The sequence below is a fragment of the Gavialis gangeticus genome, unplaced genomic scaffold, assembly GCF_001723915.1.
Source record: "Gavialis gangeticus isolate Ggan-Ray unplaced genomic scaffold, GavGan_comp1, whole genome shotgun sequence".
NCBI classification, from domain to species: Eukaryota; Metazoa; Chordata; order Crocodylia; family Gavialidae; genus Gavialis; species Gavialis gangeticus.
Genome location: NW_017729024.1, coordinates 1,449,206 through 1,465,656, shown reverse-complemented (window position 1 = coordinate 1,465,656; position 16,451 = coordinate 1,449,206). Strand labels below are relative to the sequence as shown.

At 40.3% G+C, this 16,451-nt stretch overlaps 1 long non-coding RNA gene across 1 annotated transcript in view; it reads left to right on the top strand.

The window, feature by feature from the left end:
- Window positions 1–6,064: 6,064 nt before the first annotated feature.
- The window catches only part of LOC109297185, a 22,804-nt gene continuing 12,417 nt past the window's right edge, over window positions 6,065–16,451 (top strand). Inside the window, exons 1-2 of the long non-coding RNA XR_002097231.1 lie at window positions 6,065–6,076; window positions 13,134–13,136. This is a non-coding gene — a long non-coding RNA (uncharacterized LOC109297185). The remainder of the gene's footprint in view (window positions 6,077–13,133; window positions 13,137–16,451) is intronic.

Genomic DNA, 16,451 nt, shown 5'->3' with positions numbered 1-16,451 from the left:
CTTTAAGTTTAGCTGAAGAATGTATATAAAATTATACCTAAGAAAGTAAACCCCTTGCAGTTCATTACAGAATTTATTTAAATGGAAGACTCATGACAAATTAACTCCAATGTCATTTTTAGGTGCCCTGAAGGATTATATGCTAAAACTTTTCACTAACTTAACAGGGGCTACTGCAGGTAATTTTCCTTGTAAATCAAGAGGAGGATAGATCCTAGAATACTGATAGAGTATTACATACACTCTCAAACATGGTATTTTGTGTGATATTTATTATTTCACTGAAGCAGAAAGGATTTGGGTGTGTAAATCCTACTAGAGTTGATAGTACTTGTGCACTTCAGTCCTTGCATGCCAATAAGTGTATAGATTCTTTTGCCTGGAAGTCTCTCTCACTTCACACCCCCTCGTGAATGGTCTCCACTGATTCTCCAACTTTCATCTCTGAAGAACTCTCTAGTGGTTCTTGGAGGCCAATACAGAAGGGGAGAGAACTGAACCATATTCTGGCCCAAAATTGCATTGTCTTTTTTGCAGTCATGAGACACCAAAACTGATGTCTAATTTTGCATATTCAGTGACCTGTTCACTGTCATTCCTAAATGTCTTACCTACTTCCTCTGATTTTTCATTCTTATTGAGCATGGAAGTTTCAGTTTATCCACAGTTCAGTTTCATATCAACATGTAAACCACTTCTGAACCGCACAAAACTGCAAAATAGTTTAGCTATTCTGAAGAGAAATTCTGCGGAAGGTGGAAAACAAATGCCACTAAAGTGAGTGCCTTTAAAATCCTCTCAAAAACTCAATTTTTGTTAATATATTCCAGATATGCAAAATGACTTTACAAAGATTTTGCAACCTGTAGATAATGTTTAATGCTTATAATACAAAATGCCCTTTTCTGCTAAACACTTATCTACAAAAAGCACTCTCAAGTAGACTTCATATCTCTAGGTATCCCCCTTTTAAAGGGGGGGGGGCAGTTTAATAAAAACAACAGTTAGAAACCAAGAACATTAACTTTCACTTTGCCTAGCTACATGCTAGTACTCTTGCTGTAATTATAACACAGAGGTCATTCCAAAGGAATTACCAGCTTTCAAATGATATGAGACAATTATTCTCAAGGGAGTCAAACAAATTTGTAAGACAAATACAGTTGAAACTTCAGACATCAATCTCTTTTTTACCATAGCATGGGAACAAGGGAGCTGTGAAATGTAATTTTACCCCAAGGCCCAACAAATGATCGCATTAAAAAAATTTTTTTTTCCCAGAAAAAAAATTAACATGTGAATATGTCTTAGAAAGTGAACATGGTGGTTAGCTTTTATCATGCAGTCTCACATGAGTAGTACCTTTTGAACATAACCCAGAAATGGTTCTAGAAGAGTTTACCAATCCAGATACAAGTTACTAAACATGCCCAGTACTTTGGCCAAAAATGCTGATGAGAGGCAAAACCAATCATCAAGATCCAGATTAAGATATGATTTTCCTCTAAATCCAGCTGCAGGGCACAGCACAGCATACAAGTTCAAATATTTCCAGTTTGGGGGGGAGTAGGGGGGTGTTGATTTTACCATACACTGCTACATTTCATGGACACTCCCAACTGCCTACTAAAGGGCAGTTACTTACTTACCTGAGTGGTACACCTTGTACTTTAGGAGTGATCTCACATGCACATTTTAAACAGCACCTACTATATGCTGAATAGAAGCAGCTTAATTGATTTATGCAATTTTCCAAAAAAGGTAAATCTCAGCTCTTTATGATTCAGCATAACAGGGACAAAATGGGTGGAAAAAAAACAGTCTCAAAGGGAAATTATTAATAATATACAAAACAACAGATCTTTACTTATAGCAGGGGTGTCAGACTTGTGGCTTGTTGGCAGGATTTGGCCCATAGAGTGATATCATTTGGCCAGGAATTCAGGAGTAGAGCAAGCAGGGGAGGGACTACCACCTAAATCTGGGGCATGGAGCCCTGCAGCCACTATCATCGCTCATCCCAGGACTTGTTCTGTGCTGCATCCAGATCTAGCCTGCAAGGAACCTCATGGTCTGGGTCCAGCCAGGGGGATTTGATACCACTAACTTATAGTATGTGGCTGGGCACTGCTTCAGGTAACAAGACACATTTTTTTCTTAGAGGTCAGGAGACAATAGTAGTAACACATACTGTACAATGCCTCTAGTGTTTCAGCCATCACCTCACCCTAACAATAATTATATAACATTCAGAGGATTTGCACTTGTGTGAAGCGTCATGAATCTTGTATACCAGTGTTTTGAGGAAAGCAATAACACTAGTTTTGGGTGCTAGTTCTCTGTAGTATTTAGTATCTCCATGTATCCACGATGCTGTTATTGTGGGTATGATATTGTGAATATCTATGTAGACAGAAGGGCAAATCCTGCTGTCCTTACTTGTGTAAATGTCCATTTGTGCCAGGTATTTATACAGTGTAAGGTATACCAGTTTCTGATTTAAATGGACCTATTTATGTGAGTACATAAGAAATCTTTCACCTTAGCATGGACAGATCTAGGATTTTGAAAAGGTGGAGGGTGCAAATGGTGCGGTGCATAACACAGAAAATATTTTTCTCCAGGTAAAAAGGAACTAGAAACTTTACTAATATGCCAGGGGCCTAGAGCTATATTATTAATTTGAAGATTGACATAAAACAAATATAACTTTATTGGAATGAGTTAAAAACAGTCTGCAGGGCTGTGAAATAGGAGCTACATTGCCACAAGCAGCTTACAGACAGCAGAATTGCAGAAGAAAGGATAGTTTGATTAGTAGAACATCAAGACATTAAAAAGGAGAGAAAGTCATTAACACCTGTGGAATGAAGAGTTCAGAAGGAATTAGGTAGATTTTAATGATCCATGAATTCAATTGACACTCTTACTGCTGCCTGAATAGACATGCTGCTGCTATTGCCAGGCAGCTGCTTTTAAATTTTGGGTGGACCAGGAAGCAAAAAGGGTTGCAAGTACACAAGTGCACCCCCCTGGATCCACCTCTGCATTTTAGTATAGATATACTCAAAGTGGTAAATTGCGTATAGATACAAGGGAACTACTTTTTTACTAAAGTTTGATTTGCAAAAACATGTAACAGACTTAGATTGTGTAACTGCCGTTGTATAAAACAACAGGCATCTTAGAATTTTTTATCGCTAACACATTGCAATGAGACCTTGCAAAACTTAGCAATATAACTCTTTATGATTTTACTGTATTTTAATATTATAATTGCTTACCTTTATGTGGAGAACATTTTTTAAATCTCTCTTTAGTTTTATTTATCTTATTTAGGTATATTATATGTATACACAATTACTTACAGAGAATGTCTGAATATATTTCCTTAGTATCTGTGTATTCTTATGATATATTCTGGTTCTACTGACGTATATTATCTAGAGCTGACTAAATGATTTCATTAGGTATAGTCTGTGATGTATTTAGGTTTACCTGCTGACTCTCATTGATTGCACAAAAATGTTTTCCAAATGAAAACTGACAAATTAATGAGAAATGCAAACACATCCTGGTATAAACGAGTGAAAACAGAGTAGTACCTGTCTGACTGATGATCGTAGTACCTGTCTGATTGACTGAGGAGAACCATGTAATGACCTCCTTAGTACTTGGTGTGAGGAAAGTGGTTCAAATGTAACATTTCTGCTTTCCAAATCAAATAATCTCATTCCACCCTCAGAAATGTTTCCAAAGTGCAGCAGTTTTCCCACGAGGTTCCTTGAAATGTTTGAAAATTTGAAAAATCTATGTGATGAATGGCAGGCATCTTGAAGCTGCTATATGGGTGTGTAGCAGACATGTTATCTACCCTATGGTGGGAACCATCTTTGAGCTGTACAGTACCCCTGAAAGTTCCCAGAAACATGAAAAATTATGAATCCCTGGCGCTACATAGCTTCCTAGATTAGCTGTACACTAATATGCTGTTGTACACTAATAGGCACTACAAGTCACATTCAAAAGACAGAATTATAAACAGAATTTATTTTATATACATATTTTTGATTTAGCAAGTTTTAGCCTCATGGCACTAGATGATTCTCTGCACATTTGGACACTGTGCACATTGCATTGCCCTTGAACTTGAATTTCTGCTTGTTGAATTTACAGTCACTGCATTCAACAATCTCCAGGGTGGGAGAAAGTTGTTTATTTCAGTGGGTCCAACCAGCTATGAAGTTAGATCTCAAAATTGTGTATTAACTAAATAGGTGGTTGGTATCCAGCCTTAATTTTCACAGGTAGCAGGGTCTTCCCTAAGACTGGAGCCCTGTCAACTGACCCCTCTCCCAGCTGCAGGGGTACACCATGTCTAGCCAGGGCTGGGAGTCCAGCAACTCAGGGGACTCTCAGCCCCAGCAGTGTCACACAGTTGCTGGGACCACAGATGCTTACACTTGGTCCCGGCAGCTGTGGGTAGCAGCTGCAATCTCCCAGCCCTGGTGTGCATGGAGCCCCCAGGGCTGAGAGATTGCTGCTGCTACCATCTCCCAGCCTCGAGGGTGCGTGGGGTGCTCCCATGAGGGGTTTCCCAGCTGCAGGAGCTTGTTTCTTGCCAGTGTAGGGGGGCCTGGGATCAGGCTTTCCCTGCACCAGCAATAAGGTGCAATGGGATCTTATATGTGGTCCCACAATCATGCCTCCTGCCATGCATGTGTGGCATGGCAGGAGGCACAATTGTGTGGATCATGCTTTTTCCCCTTGCACCTTTACCTGCACGTGCAGAGGGGCTCTGATACTTACACGTACTAAACGTTCAACTGTATGAATTATAGGAGTCCAAAAGCAGCATACTCATCTTTTATGTTATATGTTCTTATACCTTTAGGAGCATAGTATACTGCTAACATACTAGTCTATTGTCTTTCACTCATATGAACTGCATGCAGTCTCTCTACACCTTTATGAACGTGTTTACAGGTTGCCCTATGGCGACATAGCGATGCACTATGTTGCCATATAGTGTGCTAAAGTAACATAGCAATCACATGGGACTACACGTGATGGCAGCTTTGTTGCCATAGCAGTGCACTTCCCCAGTATAGCACACCACTATGGCAACACAGAAGCAAAATCTAACTGTGCACCATGCACACAGTGCAGTAACTGCCCATACTGCGCTGTGCTTTAACACTTCCAGAAGAAAGTACTAATGCACGGTGCCATAGCAATGGTGATATGTAGATGCACCCATTCTGACCCAAGTCTAGTGAAAAAAATTATACCTTAGAAAAGTTTCATTTTCCAGATCCTTGAAAGAATTTCTATGATAGTCAGACTTCCCTGTGTTTAAAGGAACTTATGAACTTAATAAAAAACAAACAGTTTCAAAAGTGGCTCCATTTCCTTTTCAGTGGAAAAGATAAGATTCAAATGGAACATCTGAAACACAATTTTATATTGTAAATCAGTATAATTATCCACGTACTATGGGTAGAAGCAGTGTTTGCACTATTCTTCAGGTTTTCAGAGGATGACCAGGAAAACTAATGGATTCTGAATATCAAGCAGCAAGAAAAAAAGACTGATAAAATAGCCAATGGACATGAAAACATTTGCTCTGTTTGTAGGTCTAATGGATCAGCATATTTAGCTGAATCATTTAGCTTTCAGAAATGATACTCTTCTTTCTTTGCTAATCTGGATTTCTCAAGAGTCTGAAACAATGCCTCATGTAAACAGATGAACCTCCGCTGAATCCAGTGTTCATAGATTCATAGAAGTACAGTTGGAAGGGACCTTGTAGATCATCAGGTCCGACCCCCTGCCCTGGGCAGGAGAGAAAACTGGGCTTAAATGACCCCAGCCAGGTAGATGTCTAGCCTCCTCTTAAAGACCCCCAGGGTAGAAGCCATCACAACTTCCCTCAAAAGTTGGTTCCAGATCCTAGCCGCCCTGACAGTGAAGTAGTGCCTTTGGATGTCTAGTCTAAACCTACTCTCTAACAACTTGTGGTCATTATTCTGGTCACCAGGTCCCCCCTCAGCCTTCTCTTGCAAAGGCTGAACAAGTTAAGGTCCCCATCGCCTCTCTTCTGTTGAATTATATCTTTTTAAAAGTTCAGATGAAAACCAGTGGTTAGAAATTATATTGAAATAATTTTTATTCTTTTCCTTGGCTCGTTCAAAATCTGAATTTGTGTTAAGATCCAGGCAGGGCATACCCACTCCACTGATTCTGACATTGCACTGGAAGGACCAAACACTCACAGACAGGATACTTAATGTCAAGACTGGATAACTTCAAGTAAATATTGTATGCTTTGTGGAAGATATGTTTTACCCAAAACCAAATTATATTTTTGCCAAACAAGTTGCTCAAACTGGGCTCAAACAGGATGAAATTTAACACCCTATGATGTACAGATAAGATGAGACTTTCTAATTTTCCCTCTGGCCATAAATTTTAGGAATCCATCAATAAAAATATATTTAACTTTTTATGGCCTGACTACCAGATTTTTTAAAGTCTGGTATACTGTAGTACAGTGCTGTTCAACTTCCAGCCTGCAAGCCAGATCTGGCTTGTGAGGAAGCCCACGAGCCAAAAAATCTGGCAAATCAGATCATAGAATCATAGAAAATTAGGGTTGGAAGGGACTTCAGGAGGTCATCTAGTCCAACCCCCTACTCAAAGCAGGACTATCCCCAACTAGATCATCCCAGCCAAAGCTTTGTTTAGCCACTTCTTAAAGGGTGGAGAGTCCACAACCTCTGTGGGTAACCTGTTCCAATGTTTTACTACCCTCCTAGTGAAAAAATTATTCCAATATCTAACCTAAACTTCCCTTGCTGCAACTTGAGACTGTTGCTGTTCGTTCTGTCATCTGCCACCACTGAGAACTAGATGATGAAGCCCTGCGCGCTGGATTACACCAGTGCATGGAGTAACTCCATGTCCAGATCTGGTGTGCAGGGCCACACCAGCACTATGGGTTGCACCTGCGGACCAACCCCAGACACTGACCTTACATTGGATCAGGCCTGTGAACTGACCCCATACCACTCATCCACCCTGCAGGGCTAGAAACTTGAGCACCACTGATATTAAACAGTTCCTACAGTAAAATATGAGTAAAGTTGTTTCTACAATAGAAAGAGTACTGAGTTTTGCTCACAGCTTTGTTCCTATGTCTGAGAATCATTTAAAAGGATTTCACAGGCCCTAAAGGAATTGTGCTAATCAATAGACAGTGAATTTATGATTTTAAAGAGCCCTGTTGTCCTTCTACCCAGTGGAAGCATTGTTTATGTCAGAATTCGCAAAGGAATACAACAGTGGTGGTTATGGCAGTGCATTTGTTTTAGGCGAGCTCTGAAAAAAATGGGCGGTTACTGTTGAATCAATGGTCCCTGTTGGCTTGAGAGCAGAATAAGAGTAAAGATGATAAATCAGAGCAGCACAGAGAGGTTTTGGCTAAATGTTTAGATACATTTCCCTTTATTAAAAAGCTCACTCAACTTCTCTTCAACTGTATTACTCCAGTTTGGCTCATTGTTAGTGTCTATTCTTCAGTGATTGTGGCTTTTTGTCTTGTTCAGTCAAAAGTGGAATCGTTTTCCTCTTTCCTCTTCTGTTTTTGTTATCTGCTTCTACAGTCATTAAACTCAGGGCTATTGGGGGGGGACACCCCTGTTTATTTTAAAGCAGGGGAATTGTACCCCTCATTACCTAATGCTCCCTCAGTGTGAGTCCTGAGATTCTGAGTGGCCAGGGCTTCAAGACCCCAGCCACACACTGCATAAGTGCACACCCCCAGGCCTCATGGCGTACATAAACGAAATGAGAGGTGTGTATGCATGACACTTTAAAGTGGGCTAAATGCTTTTGAACTGCTTTAATGGTGTTGCCGTCTGCACGCCTCGGTGGCGTATCGCTTATTACTTTCAGCTGCTGTTGGAAATTCAATGATGTGATGCACCTTAAATGACTTGGGGCGCAGCAAACTGAAACTCCTTTGAGACGTTTTAATTTGCTGCCCCTACAGCCATGGAGCAAAGGACCAGGCTCTGTGCAGCTCCACGGCTTTGGCAGCAGCCTGGGAAAGCAGGCTCTGCCCAAGAAAAGCAGTGAGCCTGATCTCCCCCACACCCGAGCCTGCCTGCCTGAGTTGTGCGAGGGCCTGGTGCTTCCCTCCACAGCTGTGGTGCCCCCGGGGACCGCCCAAGCCAGGTGCTGGCAGGTGGGTGCTGCCTGGGGAGGGACCACCGCTGCCACAGAGGGAAGCACCAGCCCCTCCCCCAGCCCAGGGGCCACTCCGCCTACCGGCAGCTCACCCTCCCCCCCACACCGCAGAGGCAGGTAAATTAGCGGGGTGTGTGCACAACACAGGGGTTTTCACAGATTCATAGATTGTAAGGGGCTGGAAGGGACCTTGCAGATCATCAGGTCCAGCCCCCCAAATCTAGGCAAGAAGACAACTGGGGTCAAGTGACCCCAGCGAGGTGACTATCCAGTCTCCTCTTGAAAACCTCCAGGGTAGGTGACTGCACCACTTCTAGAGGGAGTTTATTCCACAGTCTGGTCACTCTGACTGTGAAGGAGTTTGTCCTGGTATTAATCCTGAAGTGGTGCTCCAGAAGTTTTTATCCATTGGTTCTGGTCTTCCCCAGGGATGCCCTAGTGAACAGTTGTTCACTGAGCTCCTGATGCAATTTAATCAGCCCTAAACTGAAGAGGTGTTTTTTAAAACCCACCGCTTCAATTTAAGGCCCCCGTTTTGTCTACACATGTCCCACGTCATGCTGCGTGCCCCCTCACACTGCACCAGGGCATATTATGTACCCTCCCCCTGCACTGTACACCCCCCCACTGGCACCATATTGGGTCCTCTGAACCTTCCAGCCTTGGGCTCCTTCAGCCTTTTGGGCCACCCTGCCCCACCCCGAGGAGCAACAGCAGGCACTGGTAGCTGAAGGAAACCGGGGAGCCTCGAGAAAATCAGAGAATCAGAAGCATGTCTTCAACTGGTGTAAACTGTCCTAGCTCAGTTGCAGTCAATGGAGCTATACTAATTTACACCCACTGAAGGCCTGATCATGGGTCTTTTGAATTGTAACTAACTCTGGAACATGCTGGTTAGGTATACTCTCATAACAGATGGTCATGAAGGAACAAATGGCAAGAATTATTACATACAACTTGCTGTTTTCCTCTATTTTTCATTCCTACTCATCACTTTCTAAAAATTACATGTTTCTCCCATACTTTGAGGTCCTAGGCAACAATTCCTGGCCAGGATTAATATCAGGGGACTTTTCAGTGCCAACTACAGCATGATAGGATGTCTAAGTTTTCCTGTCTTAAAACCTGATTTAATACTGGTGAAAGGTGCCAGATGGTCAGCACTGGAAATTGAGTTCCTTCATTTACCCCTGGAATAGGAAGAGGTGGTGCAAGGTAAGCCTGTGCCAGTGAGACCCAACAACCTTAAAACAAAACATCTCATAGAGTAAGAAGTTAGTTTCCATGTTTAAACAGCCCAAGCCTCTTTCCTAAGGTTGTCAACCTGGCAGCAAAATGGGGAAGGGACATTATTTGCCTATTGGGAGCATTATTTGTCCAATGGGATACAGGTATTTGTCCATTGGGAGCTTGACTAAGACAATCAAATCATTACACATAGGCCACTGCACACTTGGCATAGGATTAACCATTATCATCCTGGGTTGGGTTAGACTGGGTAATCTCTGAGAGACAGACTCTGAATACTGTATTCCCTGTCCAGTTTTCTGAGAAGTGGACTTCACTGAGAGATAGAGGGTACTGACATAGAGTGCATGTCTAATGTGCACTTCATTGAGAGATAGAGGGTGTTGTAGTACACACAGGTATCCTGCACCTCTCCTACTCATTACTTTTCCACTCTGATGTGTATGTGCTAGGTATGTTCTAGCAGTCCTTTCATGATATTGGGAGCCAGGTGTGTCAGACTATTTTTATACAATAACCTTATCAGCCCTAGCAGCCGTGTGCTCACGCCTATTGCACTGCTTCCTAAACTAGAAGCAGTGTAGTTTCTTTCTCATGGTGTTGGGGGTGGACTGAGTGGTATTGCTGAGTAACAGCGCCAATTAACTTGCACACAAACTAATTAGCCCATATCCTTGGAGTCAACTATATTGCTTCCACTTTAGGAGGACAACTTCCTTAAAGCTGCCTGCCACCAGGGGCAGTAAATTTACTGTGTAGATGCAACCTCACAGTTCCACTCCTAGTTCTGCCACAGATTCCCTCTGGGGTCTTGGACAAGAGGGTCCTTTTACCTCCATTTCCCCACAACAAGAGAGATGTCCTTACCTCAGAGCAGTATTATGAAAATATAACAAAGATGAAAAGCAGTTAATGCTGAACTCTAACAGCACATTATGAGAATCAAAGATTAGTTGCATTTATTTTGTAAAATGGCACCTCCATACCACTGATCACACTGCCCACACCAGTGAAATGTTGTCATTGCTAATCCATGTCATTAGCTTTCCTTTTTGTACAGTGCTATGCATTAGTGCAGTAATAGCTATGAGATGCTTGAGTTTTATTAAGAAAAAGGCAGAAAGCAGTCAATACGTTATTTCTTACCACTACCGGCCTATCCCCACAAACCGGTTCTTGCTAGAGAGGAGCCAAACAAAACCACAGGAAAGTTTCAGATAAATAATCAACACCACTCAGTATCAGACAACCTATAGCAACCAAAATCTTTTCAGATAAATGAGTTAAAAATGGGATATCCCCTGTAACACTCCATGTACCTCTAAATATGCTGCTTCTGCAGGAAACCCAGGATTACCACTGAAAAGCATGCCCTATCCAACACTTCCTGCAAAGCATGTGACAAAGCCTGAAAATTAGGGCACGGAGCTGCTCAGAGCAAGCACCCAGAGCCACTCTTGAGGTCTCTGTCTAAGGAGTGCTTTTGGTGCACACTCAGGGCTGCATTTAACTGGCTACATTCCATCATTTCCAGGCTTTGGGTTGTGCTCAGCAGGAACAAGTGTGCTTTGGGCATATTTCCTGGCAGTGTTCCTGGGCTTGCCACAGAGGTAGTGTGACATGCCCATAGAGGACTGTATTTAATCAAGTAGTCAGGAAAAAGATCCCTGAGAATACCCCAACAAGATTCTTTCCATGCAGCATTTCAAAGGACATTTGATATTACACTTGAGCTTAACCAACATGCCAATGTCCTCCGTTTTACATTGAAAACAATTTTGTATATTTACCTGTAACTACCAGTTTTAAATTGATTTTTTTTCTAAAGGTATTTCTCTTTCCCCCACCCGCTTCTTTCACTCTGATTAACAATCATAGCATGATCTCATCAGGCCTAGACAAGTATTGATGGACTATAGTATCACGAGGCTAATAAAGAGTGTTATCCAGTATTTTCTGGTGACAGATAAAAACTCCCTTATGAAAGATACAGGAGACAGAGTATAATATAAATGCCATTCTAGTAACTGTGGTATTACAGAGTACATATAGCCAGACATTAGTGCATTAATTAATGGCCTTAAACAGGGTTAGAAGTGTATATGTGTACGTCTGGGGGAAGGCAGACGATATGGTAGTATAGAGTTGTCTCTAATACTGTAAGCTTTCAGAAAAGTGCAGCTGTTACATCGGGGTGAAGTCAATCAGGTCCTGGTGCACTTCAGAGGAAAATAAATCGTCCGTGTGCTCATTCTGAGTAGCAAGTGAGATTAGGACCTGATCCAAAGCCCCTTGAAGTCAATAGGAAAACTCTCATGGGCCACAGAGCTGCCTCACTGTGTTTTTTGTTTTAACTGTATTCCTAAGTTTCTTTCTTCAGTTATCTCCAGTACTTCTGTTTTAGTATAAAGCCTGTAATCTCAGCTCTGTAAGGTCTTTCCTTTTAAAAAAAAAGTTCTGTATAATAGAGTTCTACTGCCCACTTTTGGGGGAAATAAATATGAATAGAGGACTTATGATTCAACATACACCTTACATATATCTCAATAAACCCAGGATGTTAATAATATAATTGAATATTTAAATAACAGTTTTGCTTACAAAGATATAAGCCCCCAAATAAAAGTATATAGACAGTCTATCATTCACTGCTGAAATACATTCCTCTCTGGAGCGATAAGGTAAATGAAACATTCAGCAACACTGCACAACCATTTAGGCCAATGTTAATTTATTGATGGAGTTTAAAAAAAAAAAGGTAAGGGTCTATTGGAGCCCAGGTGGCCCATCAGGCTAGTGTGGTTTAGGCCTACCGGTTTCTGCAGCCTACATGAGGAGCAATGTGGCTTGCCTTTGACTTCACAGCCTAAATATTCAGATACCCATTTACACTTGGGTTTCCTGGGGCATCCTTTAGCATTAGCCAAAATTTAGGCTTAAATGTCTGCATTTATGTCCACAGCAAATCGCCTTAACTGTTTTGGCACCACGCTACATGTCACCAGAAAATTAATTTTAAATTAGATTTTTATTTGTTTTTAGGAATGGTGCTATTGCTGTGGTGTCTGTGTAGCATAGGTACTAAATATCTGAGCAAATTTAGATGGCATGCTGATAAAATACTGGTGTTTGGGATACACTAGAACTTGCTCAACTGAAAACATCAGTGCATTGGTGTTTAGAATTGAAACACTGAGTACAATGTTGGCTTAAATGTTCAGAAATCTCTTATGCCTCAATTTTGACACCTGTAAGGCAGCCCAATTTTTAGGAAGTGCTGAGCACTACACAAAAATGGAGGTTCTCAAAATCCTAGTCATTTTTAAAATATGGGTTGAAAATTTCATTGCTACCGTATCATTCAGCACAACAGTCAGTGTCTGCTTGAGTGCTAGACCAGAACTGCAAAATTAAGGGGCAGTGGCACAGACATTGGGATACTTTCCTGTCTGTTCTATGCCTGGTCAAGACTGATGCTACTGAAGCCTGTAGTCCGGTGGGAAGGGCATTTATTGTATTTTAACACAAATGCTTGGGACCCACTAAAACCATAAAGTGAAGTGATCCTCAGTCACAGGAGGCTTGCATATTCTACCCCCTCAGTATAGCTCATAGCCTGCTCTCCTATAACACAGCACGTGCGCACAATTCTTTTTTGTAGGACACCTAAAATAGCACAGCTATTCTTCTTAAACTATTTTGCTGTTGCGCTCGTTCGTTTTTATAAAGAAAAGGAGAGAATCTGTGAGGGGGAAATGGTTTGGGGTGGAAGTATTTTGGGGAAATTTGTGGGGAAGTGGCCATTCTTTCAGTGAAAAAAAATAAGAATCTTTCACACCAGAGAAAATCTCTCTTCTGCACATCTCTCCTTGCCACCCCCAAACTCTGCAAATAACTCAGCTCCTGCATAGTCTCTCAATATAAACTTTCTTCTGTATACTCAGAGTAATCTTTTCACATCATAAAACTTATAATCCCCCTAAAGTGGTTCCTTAGGGTTTGAGGTATGATGCACTTATCAAATAACTGAAACAAATAAATCAGCTTATTTAGGCTGTGGTCAGCGTGTATGCGTATGCGTGTGTGTGTGGAGGGAGGAGGCCAGCGCCATACCAACATTTGTATACATTAGCAACAAAGCTGTCTGTGACAAGCTGTCCTCCGCATAACTAAACATTTAGTTGCATATCATAAGTAACTTCATAAGCAATTAAAACTAGAGTATGTTTTCCATTTGTAACCGCACTGAATGCAGCGAGGGAAACCCCACGACACATAATTACAAGCAGTATGGCAGTGCTGTTCGCATGTGCATAGAAGTACTTTCAGCCCAGTAATTACGAGCTGTGATACAAATGCAACAAAAGAGAAACTACTTACCACAACACATGGATCATGGAGAATGGAGCCTGGGCATAAAAGTCATCCCAATGCTGAAGAGTTTAGGAAACTTCCAACAAAGCTGTGCTTCTTGGAGACCATATAAGCAACCCTTAGCAGTGCTGAACTTTCTATAAGGGAGGTTACAAAAGCGAGGAACACTCAAAATCCCCTCCACACCTCTTGCACTAGACTCATTGTCTGGTTATGATTGTCCAGCCAGACTTGGCATATTTTTATCCAATATTTGTACAGAGTTCTAATTTTTGAAACTTTTGTTGGTATTCTTTTTTTTGGTTTGTTTTAGAGTAAGATTTATCTCTAACAAGGCCTATAGTTATGGAGTCATACAGCTCCATTTTTAGATGTATGAAATTTCAAAATTAAACTTAAAAATGAAATAAAGTAACCTTATGGAATGAGCATTTGCAGTTACATAGAATATATATTTTAACTCCAAAATTCTTTGGTTTATAAAGTTAACTTAAATTCTACAGTTTTATTGTGAAAATGCTTGGGTCCTTGAGAAAGATTTTTTTTTTTTTTACACTTTAGAAAAGCATGCAAAGAACAAATATACTGTCATCTTCATTAAAAAAAATGAAGTCATTCTTTAAAATATCTTTTTTTTACTTGAAAGTTTACCGAGTCAAAAAAAATGCTAATGATGTCAAAGTTATTAGGAAAACTTGTGGATGAGGGGGGTCTCCAGAATCTGGCCTTTGGTTTATAATTTTATTCTCTAAAACAGGCTCCTGCTATACTTTGCTTGAAACTGAAAGGCAATTTGAATTATTTTCAAGGATCTGAATAAGTTTTAAATTATGATTCATTCAGGCATAAGACAAGAATCATGTAACAAAAATAAATGAACGTATAACAAAATATGATGGTTGCGATAACACAGTAATATTACTAAAATTTTAAAAAAATCTCTTAAATGTTGTTAAATTCAAAACCAAGTGGAGTAACCTGCACAAGTTTGAAGCCTCAAAGGGGAACCTTCCTACTGGCCCTGCGTTAGCATTCATGTAAACATCCAGACCCTGTTGTAAGTAATATAAGTGTGCCTACTAACCCTGTTTTTCACAAGCACATGCCACCTCTTACATTCTAATATGTCTCATTCCTATTTTAAACTGTTATTCTTGTCTCTAAGCCCAACAGGGAAATAATTAAAGCGGTCTGGTCACATGCAAGGGCCCCTGTTAATTTCTACAAAAGATGCCATATTCTAACAGCACAATTTACTCTATTCCATAGCCTTTGTAATATAACAAAGTAGAAGTAACAGAAATCTGGAGGTATTTGTTCATTTTAAAGAAGGAAATACCAAAAACTATAACAAAATAAAGATCTACACCACCAAAATGATTTCAACTACAAAAAATAAAAGGAGCTATTTAGTTCAGTGTACATAGTGATTTTTAACAGCTCAAACATTTTAAAAATTGAATCCACATCAATTACCACATAAGAACTGTTATCATATAGCTGTGGGAGTTCTGTACATGAATGATTTGTAGCATTTATTTCTTAATGTATGGTATGGATGTTTGCATGTATGCATGTATATATTTAGCATATACATGGAGTAAAAAAAATACAATTAAAGCTCAAATAAATATTTGCTAGGGAGTAATTTCAGTCTGTTAAGGAAATAATCTACATTTTAAGTTATCTAAAGTAAATATGTATTCACATGGTAGTCCACAACAGATCTGAAACCTTATGAAGTATTGAATAAATTATATTTAATTATTGACATAGTGAGTATATTTGCTTGAAAAAATCTGTAGTTGCATAGATGCAGAAGATGCATTAGCACTCCACAGCACTGTTTTTAAAAGACCATTTTCAAAAAATGTTAATCCAGAAAAAATTATTTTCCTATCGTGTTTTTGATTGCTGATATAATGCTTTTTTTTCTACTCTGCTATTTGCTGGCAGTAAAATGAAATCCAAATCAAGAGACAAATGATGTGACTGGACTTTAAAAGTGACTAATTTTATGACTATTAATAACATCTGCAGCTCTGCAAGCTAAAATAATGAGGATCATGATTGTGTAAAACACTTTCTGCTTTAAGCCTTCAGCTGATGTGCTATGCAGATCATAAAGGACTTACCCACCAGAGTCTAACCCTGTTGTCAAAGCCTAGATTTACCATGACTTCACCATACACAAAGCAACATTGCACAATGGCTATATACAACAACAGGATGGACTTCCTCTGAAACTTTAAGAGTTGCCTGTGCCATACACATATGGTATGATCCCAGCTAGCAAATCTTGCATTTCTACAAAGGAGGATTTACCAGAATTTCACTTTACTGTCTGGGGAAAATAGAGAAGGGTGCTGGGGCAGGAAGCATTGTATACAAGTTTGTACTTGTGCACATGGGAAAAGAATATTTGTGCCATCTTTGGTGCTGGAGATTTATCTAAAAACATGAAACCAGCACATCTTTAATAAAAAGATAAATTAATACTGCAGACCCAATTTACAAAACAGACACCACTATTCTGCCATGCAAATATAGTTTCATAGTTTCTAGGGTCGGAAGGGACC